The 13,863-nt window shown below is 39.5% G+C and overlaps 1 protein-coding gene across 1 annotated transcript in view; it reads left to right on the top strand.

Moving 5' to 3' along the window:
* LOC133419948 (glucosidase 2 subunit beta-like) overlaps positions 1-13,863 on the top strand; it is a 247,937-nt gene that overhangs the window by 16,675 nt on the left and 217,399 nt on the right. The window lies entirely within an intron of this gene.

The following is a 13,863-nucleotide window of genomic DNA, read 5'->3' as shown; positions in this document are numbered from 1 at the left end:
CAACAATTTTCATTTGTTGGTAAAGGCACGCCGTTATTATCAAACTGTTCCACTGCATGATTAATCACTCATTAGTGAGGTTATTTATTTATTTGGAAAGCAATAATTGTGCTCTTTTTAGCTAATGGCTTTGTGGTGCCATCAGGTGCTCTGTTGGGCATGAACTGCCCCCCTCAGGCGTTGTTCTGTGGTGTCTGGCAGCGCAGCTTTCCCTCAGGGCTCGCTGGATGCAGGTATAGGAATCAGCCTGACCTTGGTGCTTTTACAAAAACCGGGTCAGTTCCAGATCTGGGATGTTCCGAGTCCGGAAATGGGATCAGTGCATCTCAGTTTTACAGTAGTTCACCAGATTCCATGTTCGGAAAAGCTGTTCACATTTGCAGGAGTCTGTGACATCACAGACCCAGACCTGACTAGATCAGGGATTGTCAACCGGTGGTCCGCGGCCCTCTGGTGGTCCGTGGCGGTATTGCAGGTGGTCTGTGAAATTGTAAATGGAAAACGATAATAATTTTAAAAATATATATTTATTTGTTATTTGTTATTTATGTTTATTTGATATGGACATAGCAATTACATTGGACAAACCAGATGCATTGTTTAAGGGTTTTAGCACAAGTGCTAATTCGCAACACTTGTCCATAGGCAGCTTTTTAAAATAATAGAGAGCAATAAAATATTAAGATAACAAGAATGGGGAAAAAATAAAAATAAAAAAAAATAATAATAAAATAAATAAATGAAAAATGAAAAAAAACAAACAAACAACAAAACAATTGGAAAAGGAAATCAAAGAAATACAAACAATTTTCAATTAGAAACATAAAAAGACAACAAAGCAAGCAGTCAACAAGTTAAGAACTATTCATGTGTACACTGCTGATTAGATTTTAACCACTGTTTGAGTCCTTTGTTAAACGCTTTTGTATTGGTCTCTAATTTTAACTCAGTGGGTAGAGAGTTCCATAGTGTTGCCCCCTTTACAGAGAGAGCAGACTGGCAGAAAGAAGTGTTGCATTGTGGGATGAGACAGTCACCACTAGTGGATGCTCGTGTGGTCGCTCTGCGAGAGCTGTGACGCCTAATGGCCACGTCAGAGAACAGTGTTGACACATGATTATTTAAACATTTAAAGAAATGTATTCTTTAGACTCAATTTATTTTCCATTTACTATTCATTTTTGTGAATAATTTACCTATCCAAATTATGTCAATTGAGTGAGAGTGAACTTTGTAATATTATAAGCACTCTTGGCTTCCTATTGTTCATTTTTCATTTACTGTTTTTTTTTTTATAGCAAAAGGTGCAAATAAAAATAGACACTGATGCAAATAAATAGCCTATATAGGCCCATACTCTTATTTAAAGGAGCATGAGGCTCCTTTTAAGAAATTAGACTCTCTAGCGCCACCCTTCACCACGACGGCCGTTGGGGGTACTGCAGCCAACGGTGAAGCCAGCACGGGAGAACGGGGAGAACGCACATGCAGCGTCATGTGACGTCACATCCAAAGGACAGCGCAGGAAATTTGGCCCCACAATTGCAGCACATTTTGCAGCACACAGCCTGTTCAAGGCAAAGGAGAGATACACTAGAGGGCTCATTCTTTTTGGTTTGGAACGCTTCATCTGACATTATTACTAGAAAACTTAAAACGTATACACATTTTTTTCATAAATCCTGCCTCCATCCTGCCTCATGCTCCTTTAAAAGCAGGGTGCAAAATAAAACAAACATCCCCAAAAGCAGTTGGTCCCCGAGTTGCTTCTTGGTTATAATGATGGTCCCTGGGACAAAACCAGTTGAAAACCTCTGGACTAGATTATTCCTCCATCTGAGTTGCATTGCGCCACATTTGCTGTGCCTTTGGTTTCTGCAAAGCTGCAACAAGCAGAGGAGAAGGATGGAGTCGAGCAGCCGACTCCACCTGCTACAACCTGCTGCTATGAACAGAGCTGTGAAACACATTTTAAGGCAGCTGTGGGACTGTATCTTTGTGGTGTTTCCATCAAAGCATGAAATAAAGGAAAAGAAAGAATATTTCTCCATTTCTAGTTATTTTTGCTAACATGAGCATTACCTCAGCTGTCAACTTCCACACAGCAACTAATTAGAAGTTGCAGAGTGGATGTTTTTATCTTGCTGTTATTATTTTATTGTACATCACTTTCTGACTGTTGTCTGGTGCTATAAAAATAAATGTTTCTCATGCACTTGCATTGACTTTTAAACACTTAGGAGTTGTTATATTGTGTTTAACAGTATTAAGTGTATTAACATTGTTATTACACTATTAGAGGTTGACTGATGAGGGTTCCTTTATTGCTGATTCTGATCCTTAGATGTCAAGGTACTTTTTTTTTTTTTTGGCAGATATGTGTTTTTATAGGGCAGCACGGTGGATTAGTGGTTAGCACAGTTACCTCACAACAAGAAGGTCCCCGGTTCGACCCCCGGGCCCGGCAGGGTCTTTCTGTGTGGAGTTTGCATGATCTCCCAGTGCTTGCGTGAGTTTTCTCCCGGTGCTCCGACTTCCTCCCACAGTCCAAAAACATGCATAGTAGATGATTGATGATTCTACATTGCCCGTAGGTGTGAGTGTGCATGGTTGTTTGTGTATATATGTGTGTGTATAACCCTGTGATGGACTGACCACCTGTCCAGGGTGAACCCCTTCCTTTTGCCAGTAATGAGCTGGGATCCAGCAGACCCTTGTGACCCTGTACTGGATTAAGCAGGTAAAAGACATCGATGGATGTTGTTCTTACTTTCTTCTCTGTAAAATATGATTTTAACAGTTTTAACCCTTTAAAGCCTCACATATGCAATAATTCACAGCAGGCCAGCTGACAGTCTTGCCGGGGCCCCGGACAAAATAATCTAAGGTGGGCCCCCCTGCGCCCGGATCTTTCCTTCTCCCTCTTCCTCTCCTCTCCCTTTGCTCTTCAGGTTTTTATACAAGCTAATGGACGTTAACATAGAGCTAGCCAGTTAGGTTAAGTTACAAGGTTGGTAAACGTTGGCTGCACTGTTTCTTACCTTGCTCTACGCTGACTTTATTAATTCCAGCTTCACCGTCACCACCCTTTTAAAATATTTGTGTAGAGAATCTATGGGGCATCTATTTTCTTCTTCTCTTTTCGCTTCTTTTCTGAGCACTGGACTTGTGCTGACCGGACATTTTGACCATTCTAATGGTTAAATTAAATGATAACATCAAATTTTGATCAGCGGCCAAACCATTTTTGTGTTGGGGGTTCTTGACCACAAGGACAATTAGGAAGAAAACAAATAACAAGCTATTATGTAACTCAAATACTACATATGTTTTCCACAAATAGGCATATTTTGAAACAGTTTGAAAAATGATTCCATAATTTAATGAGAATTAAAAAAATAAATAAATAAAAAATAAATAAAAATTAAAACTTTTTTTTTTTTTTTTTTTTTTTTTTTTTCAGTTCTGGGCCCCCCCCCCTACTCTGGGCCCGGGACACAGACCCGTTTGTCCCCCCCCTATCGGCGGGCGTGATTCACAGAATATATGTTTTTCATTTGAAGTATTTTATATATTGAAATTATAAACACCTCCGAGTTTGTCTTGGTTTCTAGATAACTTTACATTGAACTACTACCTAAATCTCTGAGCTAATAGAAGCATGCCAAGTGAACCTGGGCCGTGCAGCCGCTTCCTTCCAGGAGGATGCGATCGGTCACAGGAAGTTACACATGCCGGCTTTTCCATTGATTCAAGTTAGCGTCTCTTTAAGACTCGTGCTGTTTTCTTTGTGCTTTAGAGTTATTTGCCTTTTTAATTCAGTAGATGCTCTCAGCATTTGTATTCCCATAAGGGCAGGAACTACAACAATTCGTTTTAGTAGCAATGTAAGAGGAGCGGCTTTTTCTGAATGTTGAATGTCACAGTCAGTCTGTGCAGGGCACACGATGACCTTCCAGTCTGTACTCCTGTCTAAACGTTAAATTCAGTAGAGGCTTCCACAAATGTTACAGTCATGTTCACTTTGCATTAGCGACAGTGTCACGAGGCAGAGAAGATTCTCTGAGCTCTGCAAACATCATGTTTTCACCACATTTACCATTAATCTCTGCTTCTCTGCAGAAATACGTGCTGAAGCATCAATTCAGTTTGATAATAAGTCATTAATCCCGCAAATGTTGCAGTATAAAACATGGAAGATCTATAAAAATAAGGCACAGAAAAGTGTATTTTTTTATCCCGTCACTGTAAAGAAAGCAGTGTGAGATCCGGCAGGAATGACCTCCTGTTAGAGTCTTGCACAGAACCCGAGAAGTCTTGTCTTATTCATGACCTCAGACTGTAGCCACGTCCATTATATTTGCCAACTTGAACAGTCTCCAGCACAGAGACAGGCTTCGTTATCATTTTGTTCAGGTTCTTTAAGCCACCAGCTCTGACGCTGCTGCCTTACTCGATGGCGTCTTTCAACTAAAGACTTATTGAGGATTTGTAATAATTCTCTTCAAGCACGGAGGAGCCTCAGTTTGCTTTGCCTGTTCTTGTATGTCATCTGTGTTGCATTTTCCGTCCAATCTGTTGTCCAGTGAATAAACACTGAAGGCGTGAATAAAGCTTGATACAGCAGATGTCTGCACAAAAAACAGCTATTTTTTTAAGGAGACATTTTCTGACCTGTTTTCAAAGAACTATTTCCTGAGATTCTAACGGAAAGTCTTTGACAGAGACTGAGTACAAAAGCTCCCTTTTCAACCATGTCTCTACTGCTCTGTTCATAGCAGATAGCTTTAGGGGGCGGAGTTGACACTCGAATCAGCCCCACCCTCATCCTTCTCAGGGTGTGTCTCTTTTGAGATCAGTGTTACAGTTCTGTGGTACTTCTGAGTAGGGATGGGAATTGAAAAGATTTTTACGATTCCATTTTCAATTCTGTTTAACGATTTGGTTCTTTATCGATTTCCTTATCGATTCTCATTTGGAAAAAAAGGACAATAAAAGGTTGATTATTATTTCGTTTATTTCGGCATGTTTATATAGACACATTTCATCTCCAGAACATTATACATTGCATACTCAACACATGACGAAAAGGGTACGGGAGAAGCTGACGCTTATCAAAGTCCCGCCCCGTTCTATGTAAGATTCATGATCACATCAACAACAGAATTCAGTAAGATACATAGTTTACCACATAGCAATTTGTCTAATTTCATCCTTCACAGTCCAGATAGCATGTATGTTTGTACACGTGTCCAGTCCACTCATCCTGATCACCGTTCCTGTGATTTACTACTGTGTCCACTGTTCAGTTATTTTTATGTCCAAGTCTCTTTTTGCATGCAATCCAATTTGCAATGGAGGTGCGTGTGTCAATGCAGATTTTGATTAGTCGCTGTCCTCTGGCTCTCTAGCCGCCACAGCCTTTGCCCCCTCCGCTCGTACTGACTTAATCTCCTCACGAGCTTTGGACACATCCGACCATACACTGGTCAGTCTCCCCTGGATGTCAGAGAGGCCAGAGAGCAGCTTTGCCTGATCAGCTCTCACTTTTCTCAGCTTTTGTAGCATCCAGACACCGCCAAGCCCTAGGATCACCAGTCCCACCGTCATGCCCGTGAAGATATAGACGTCCTCCACGTCTTCCATATCCAGCACCCCAAGACACACCACTCTCCATTTGTTCCAACTGTCCATAGTGTACCCCGCCAAGAATGTCCCATCTGGACAGGCCGGTTCCCCTGTCCCAGCACGCCGTGTAGAAAAAAATCTTGTCAATAGCATTTACTGACCAGTTCAGAATCTCCATTCTTGATTTTATGTTCTGCTTGGTCGTGATATCTGCTGTGCTGTGATAGAGCTCAATTTCACACACATACATTTTATCGTCACTTTGTTTTGTTTCCATGTTTTGTTTCCATGCCAGGTGCTCCAGTGCTGATTTTCCCACATTGCCTTGTTTCGTACACATAGCCAGACATTGCCTTCCTGAACCTAGGTTTGATATTCCTTCAATAACAGCTTCTTTAACTCATGTTTGAAAACAGTTAAATTTCTTGCTAACTTTAATTCATTGTTTAGGCTATTCCACATTTTCACACCAGCTACTGACAAACTATGGCTTCTCATCGTATCTCATTATCGTATCTCATCGTCATCGTATCTCATTAGTATCACTAATGTAAAAATTCCACCAGAATTTCCAACATTTTTCTAATAAAATTAAAAAAATATCCTTTTTAAAAGGAGAATGGTATGAACTGAGCACTCAAAAATAAAACTGTCAGCCAGTCAAGTCAAATCGTCAGACTGTATATTTTGCAAATCTGCAACCTTAACCATTTCACGAAATATCCACTTGAAAAGTATTGCAAGTTCCCCCGTTGTCGTCTTCTTTTTTACTGAATTGTAACCAGACTTTGGAGCATTTGTATCGCTTGGGCGGCATGTTTACTGTTGACTGCTGGGTTAGGCAACATGCGCGACGAAGTCATTGGTGCCCACTGGAATTATAGGCCTGTGTTGAAAAAATCGATTTCCCAATTCTAAATCGATTCTCATATTAATTCCTAAAAATCGATTCATATGTCTAAAGATCGATTATTTTTTTTTGTTTTAATTTATTTATGTATTTTTTTTCATCATTACATTACAACTTTTGGTTATTTTTTTGTTTATCCCCAAAAAAGGAATGTTTTGTTGGACACGAGAATAACTGGTGCCATGTTTTTGCCTTTAAATATATTTAAAGGTATGAAAACATTAAATTGTTCAGTTATAATTGCATAAATTGTCTATATTTCATTACTTTATATACTGTCTTGGGATTACATTTGCAAAAAATGCTAAAAACCAAATGCTCAAAAATTAAAAACCAAAATAGACCGAAAATGGAACAAATAAAAACGGAATGTGGGAAAAAATAAAACCGATTTCATCCGTCTCTGTTTCCTCCCTGGATCTGTTCTGCCCCACATGATGTTTCTGAAAGCAGTTCTATCAGCATTCTGGGAGGTGATTGGTCCTTACAGCATCATTAGCTGCAATACTTGCTGTTTAATCTCAATATAATACTAGTAGTAATATTTTGCAGAACTACAGTCATATCATCCATGCAACAACTCAAAAAACAGTTTTAATAACACTAACCCAAATCAATATCGGAATCGAATCGAATCAAATCTTGATAATCGATTCTGAATCTTAAGAATCGGAATCGAATCGATTCTTGACATTTGAATCGATCCCCAGCCCTAATTGAAAAGGGAATCGTTTGCAAAATTTGCAAACAAATCCAATGAATTGAAACACTGGGAACCAGTTCTGAACAAGAACCGGTTCTGGATTCTCATCCCTACTTCTTTAGGCGAAGTAATTACAGCATAATATGGGGAAGCTGGGTGTATCATGTCAAAATACCCTGCAAAACTGAATGGTTCACTAACGACATGTTTTCACGCCTGGACTAGAGTTGGTAGTGACTAAAACTCCCCCCAAAAAATGGATTCGACCACTGAAAAGGTTTATTTTCTCCAAAATATGTCCCCTTTAAGTGATGAAACAGGCGATGGGGACTGAGATTTGCAACTACAGTGTGCTCCATCCATTGTATAGTTGTGTGCCTGCAACATATCCATAAAATTTTGGGCCTAGGTGAATATACGATTCATTTATCACCACGCTTCTCTTCGCCAGATAGCAGCAACCAGCTATAAAACAGTCAGTGGCTCACAGAGCCTGTAAAGGCTGTTAACATCAGCCACTGACTCATTTTTTTATTATGCGTACCCAGTAGAAAACAAGAGGAAGAATATGAAGTTAAAAATATGCATAAAGATGGGTTTACCACGCAGATTCAGACATGCGACACATAAATATAAAGAAAAATATGTCAAATATGACACAGCAAGCGAGCACAGTGCTGTGGGAATACAGCGTAACACTCACATGGAAGGAGGCTGTTCTCTTTCCTACTTGGCTGTCATGAATGTAGGTCTGCCAAACTGAGCAACAACAACAACAAAAAAGCACTGGAAGTATTACATAAGTTGCTGCTCTCTGTGATTTGAACCTTAAGTCAGTCGTTCATAGGCGGCTGTTTAAATTGCATCAGTTCCTCTGATGTAAATTTGTATAGCCTTCAACTCCCTTAGAGGTTTTAGTCATTTATTTTGATTAGGGCTGTATTTATAAGATAAGTCTCTTAAGTAAGTCGCTTGGGAAGATGGGTTGGCAAGGATGGTGGTGGGGGAACAAAATGAAGTCTGTTTGATGATTATAAATTCAGAAATATCTGCTTGTCAATTAATTAGCCGCTTCCTGGTTATGTGTGCTCCTCTTTTCATTTACTGGGCTCAGCTCTCGATGGACAAATACCCGTGGTGCGCCCATTGTATGTCTAAGCAGTAGCTCACGTCTCCGGCAGCTGGGAAACGGTGAATAAAGATCCTTCAAAGGCAGACAGTTTTCAGCAGCGAGCCTCTGTTTTCTTTTGGCAGCAGATTTCTGAGAGCGCCGTATTTGGCTGCTTGAAGCCTTTCCTCTGCCAGTGTCTGGCTCACAAACATAAACAAGAACCAGGGAATGATGTGGACATGAAAAGATAGGTAGACTAATGACTGCACTTGAAGTGGAACTTCCATTATTTCTGCCTCATGTCATGTTTCCTGCCTCAATATGTGCAGGAAACTTGTCTTGTTGAGGTTTCGGGGGGTTTTGTGATTCTTGTCTATTGTCACTTCAGTTCTTTGGCCACTTGAAAGCTGTGCAAGTTTTTTTTAATGCACCACGGAAAACAGCTCCCCCTAAACACAATACAATGCATCATAAATATAAGTCTTAATTATAGTAGAAGAAGGATTTCGCTCTTTTTATCTCAAAACCCACAATGGCCACTAAAATAACTTGAAGCTTATACAAGTAATAGTAAATTCTAATAGATAATAATTCACTGAATTAATTCAAAAGCCATTGCTTTTGAACTGTGGGATAACAGAATAATTCAAATATGAATAATAATGATTATTATTGTTATTACTATGAAACTGACCTTGACAAATTAGTTGGTATTCCTAGAAAAGATTACAAATAATTTGACGGTAATGAGATGTTGAACTAGTGTGTCTGTAATTAGCATTTTTAAACAATGAAAAGTCTTCACGTGGCTGCAAGAGGAAAAATAATGACAAAATGAAAAGCAACCAAAGAGCCCAGAACAACTTCCAAGAAGATGTAGGGTTCACTCCAAAGTCAAAGTACATCAGTACCAGATTGTACCATCTAGGGCTGTTCGATTTTGCCCAAAAATAAAATCTCGATTTTTTTCTCTCAAAATCCGATTTTCGATTACGATTACGATTATTTTGTGAATTGACAAAAGGCAAAGAAATGATTTCAAATATGCTGTTTTTTTATTGAACATTTGCCCCATTGGGCTTTAAGTGCAAACTTTGCTCTTATTAAACCAAAAATGAATGAATAAAGTGCAAAACTCTGTAAAATAAGTTGAAAAAAAGTTTTAAAAAATATAATAAAATATAAAGTTTTATCTCTGAAAAAAAATCAGCAAATCAGCACTTGCAAACATACAGTAAGTTATATTTCCAATTAAATAAAACAAGACATTTTCTAATTAAACTAAACTGGGTCTTTGCATGCTAAATAATAATGCAACCCATGAAGGAGGTAGAGGTGTGTAATGTCAGTCATTACATTTGCTATTCACATTTGCAAGTTTTTTGCAAGGAACACGAGCCGGTCTACGGCATCTGGCTTGAGGGATGCCCGGTGGCATGTTACAACGCCCCCTCCTACACTAAAGAGCCTCTCCGATGGGGCACTTGTCGCAGGTATTGAGAGGTATTTCCATCAATCATTAATATGGTATCAATCATTAATATGTGTGCAGACAAGGTAAAAAAAAAAAAAAAAAAAGTGAAAAATCGATTTTACGATTTTCACGTTTTAACATCGTTCTAATTACATAATCGCGATTACGATTTAAAATCGATTAATCGAACAGCCCTAATCAGTACCAGATTGTACCATCCCTTGCTCTTCAAGCCAACGTGGCTACATTCCGGGGCTGCTTTGCTGCATCTGGTAAAGGATGTCTTGTATCTGTCAAGGTACGATGAAATGTCAAGACCATCAACACATTCTGGAGCAAAAAGTGTTGCCCAGTGTCAGAAAGTTTGGGCTCAGTTGCAGGTGATGAATCCTCCAACAGAATGATGTCCCAAAACACACAATTATAAACAGCCAAGACTGTCTAAGAACAACATATTGGACTATTCTGAAGTGCCGTGATCTAAATCCTACTGAGCATCCGTGGAAAGAGCTGAAACATGCGGTCTGGAGAAGAAACCCTTCACATCTGAGACAGCTGGAGCAGGTTGCTGATGGAGAGTGGAACAAATTACCCGTATTCGGGTGCAAAAGTCTCATTTAGAGTCACAGAATTCGCTTGATTGCAGTGATTGCTTCAAAATGTTGTATACGTCTATAAAGGCTGTATACTTGGTAAACTCAGAAAATGTCTTTGGTTGTATTTGCACTGCAGGTCTCAATGGCAAATTCTTATTTACTGCCTATATCCAAGTTTATTTAAGAGTTGCTTACATTATTTTTTAAATATAGCCCATATCAGATATCTGCATTTATACTGCTTGCAAGCCGGGGAAACGACGCCTAAGGTGGATGAGCTTGGCTACCAACTGGGAAAAAGTTAGGCAGCAAGGGAGAAAAAAACCCCCCAAAAAACAGAGCTATTTTCAGGATCGTTGGCAATATTGCTTGGGAGATTTTGTAATAAATATCTGCCTGCATGTTTGCATTTCCTGCATGGATACAACCTTGAAGTCAGAATGAGTGGTGCTTAATTATTGCCTAAAGACATGAGAGTTGTTGTGTTTTCAGCAGTCGCCATAGTTCCTCCTACATGCTTGAAAAGGAGCAGGTGAGTGGAGGTTATTCGGTTTTCTCTGAGCTGCAGTTTCAGCTCCAGATATTTGCTGTTTAATTCATCTCAGAAGCTGCATCCGATGAAAAGCAAGAGAGATTACTTCTACACGCTGACCGCATCTTGACATTTTCCGCTGAGCTTTTTCTCGTCAAAATGTTTGTTTTCTTTCCCTAAACAGTTTTCTCATAAGAGTATTCAACTTCATTTAAGTTCAAATGCAAACTTTTTACCGATTTAAGTTTTAGGAGGAACAAATGAAAGTTTTTCATTTAATTTTAATCTAGTATTTTGTTGTGCCAGTACAAGCTGGTCTAGAAAAGCCAGGAAAGACCAGACCAGGGGCCTGATTCACCAATATGTTCTTAAGAACGATCTTAAGAAATGTCTTAAGATCTAAAATTAAGAAGTTCATAAGAAAGTTCTTAAGTGCAATTCCTCAATATTTTCTTAAGAACCGTCTTAAGAACTGTAATTTCTTACGAATTTCTTATTTTTCCTAGTTAAGAACTTCTTAAAATATGTCATTGCATTGCACACATGCTAATGAAAGATTTTGTGTTCGTTTGTCTGGTGATCCGGAAGAAAAACTAGTGGAATGAAATCACAGGTTAATACAACTTTTAATCATGTCAAGCACAAGGTTTCTCCGGCCGGAGGTACACTTCTGTCAGACCGCGTGGGTACGAGAGAAATGCACACGGGGGTCATCGATCCAATCTTTTTTATACTGAAAAGGAAGGTGTTCTTTGCAAATGATTTTCATTGGTTGAGCCTAAGAGACGTGTCACTTGCATCTTCCTTTCCCTGGGGTGTCAAGCCTAGCTCACAGGTGAGACTCCCCACAGCTAAGCGTCTGCTTATTCCCCAATGGCATGTGTATTGCAAATTAATTTCATTAGAAGAGCCAGATCAAGGAGAAGTCACCTTAAGGTGTCACCTTTCCCCCGTCTCCTCTCCAACAATCTGTATTGTATTTAACTTCAATCTAATTTCTGTCTACCCTTAACACCCGGGGTTGGCTCCGTGTCTTAATCAATACGAGAGGTTTTGAATTCTTTGAGCTTTAACAATTTTATGAAATCCTAACACTAACAAACAGTTAAAAGGCTCTTTGTGTAATTAATTACAAAGTATATCCTCAAACTATGACCTACTAGTCTAAACTTGTCTAAAATGTGTTGAAAAAGGTGATATTAGAGGCTTACCTTTTCACAGAAGAAATCTTAAGACAGGTCAAGGTTGTCTTAAAGTTAAGAAAAAAGTCAAGAACAAATTTGAGAACTTTTATTTCAAGAATACCATTTACCATACCATACCATACCATACCAGCTTTTTCTTAAGAAGAAAGTTGAGAAAATACTTAAGAACTTTTTTGGAGAATATGACTTCTTCTCTTTTTTCTTCTTAAGACTGAACTTAAGAAAAAAAATGACACTTAAGAAGATTTTTCTTCTTAAGAATGTTTTGTGAGGGCCGCTCGTTGGCGCAGTGGGTTAAGCGGCGGCTCATATACTGAGGCTACAGTCCTCCTCCTGCAGCGGTCGCGGGTTCGAAACACCTTTGCTGCATGTCTTCCCCGTTCTCTCTCTCTACCCCTTTCCAGTCTGCATCTCAATAAAGGGCCACTAGAGCCCAACAAAATCTTTAAAAAAAAAAAAAAAAAAAAAGAATATTTTGTGAATCCGGCTCCTGGTTGAGAAAGCATTTTGCTGAGTTAGCAGTCAAATCACTCGCATCTTTTCTGCTTTCATGCATCGTCTTGAATCAGTGGAAGTTTGTCGGGTCCGTCCTCCGCTGCAGAGCCTCGTGTTAGCCGAAGCCGTTGATCCGCAGAGGTCCGTTCTCAGCTCAGCCCGTGCTGCTCGCTGGCAGAACGGCTGCCGTTGTCACACACTTGACGCGCTGTGGCATGTCTGCATGGCACCAAAACAATTCTTAAGCTGCTTTTTTTCAAGCTAGATTTGTTACTTGATATTGCTTTAGAACGCTTGTCAAGCACGGTAACTCAGTTGACACGTTTTCCTTTCGCTTTACATGACATTTTTCACATTTCTGTCCACTCCAGTCTGGCGAAAAGATTCTGAACTGCAAATGCAGCATGAAAAGTCACAGTGATCTGCGAAAAGAAATGTGTTTTTTTGGACTTCTTAGAGGTGGTGAGTCACATTGCATTTGGCAACACCTCTCACTTTGCACAGTTGAGTTTACAGTCCGTTTTCCAATAAAAGACAAAGTGACAGCATTCAGCATTTGACAACCCATCAAGTCAGACCTCTATTTCTTCTGTCTCCATGTGTAGGATCCCTGTCAAGTTTAGTGCTCCTCAGCATCTTGAACGTTATAGAAAATGCATATCCCATGCTGTATTCCATTGTTCTCTTTAATACAGTACCCAGGATGCCTACAAGCTTCAACAAGAGCACACAGCACGACTGAAATAACCCACATTTTGCTACCCTCAGATAGATTTCAAACATCAATATTTCCTTATTAAGTATATCTGCATTTTCCAGCTGCAGCTTAAAAGTCGATATTTATTCTAAGAGGTGATTATCTACCCTAACAGCTTCCGTAAGGTGAGGAACCAGGGTGTGATTTGAACATTTCTAAATGAATGTGGCATCTTCAAAAGAAAATTAAAGACCTGAAAATGTTTTGGCTTTGCCTGATTTTCCCTCGCGACCTAAAACAGAACACAGGCATCCAAGCATGTTGTCTTTCATCATTAAACCGCCTTTTGAAGGCTCCTGGGAGCCTCGTAGAGTGCAACAAGAAGCGCTTTGTGTTTTGAAACGCTGCGTTTCGTCACCGTCTGCCGGGATGTGCACATTAGACTTATGGACTTTTAAAATCCCTTTCCCTGACTCTCACACACGCCTACGTAGCTTTGTTGTTGCTTTGTA

Source organism: Cololabis saira, chromosome 20 (assembly GCF_033807715.1).
Source record: "Cololabis saira isolate AMF1-May2022 chromosome 20, fColSai1.1, whole genome shotgun sequence".
In the NCBI taxonomy this organism is placed as follows: Eukaryota; Metazoa; Chordata; class Actinopteri; order Beloniformes; family Belonidae; genus Cololabis; species Cololabis saira.
This window is presented reverse-complemented; position numbering and strand designations above follow the sequence as displayed.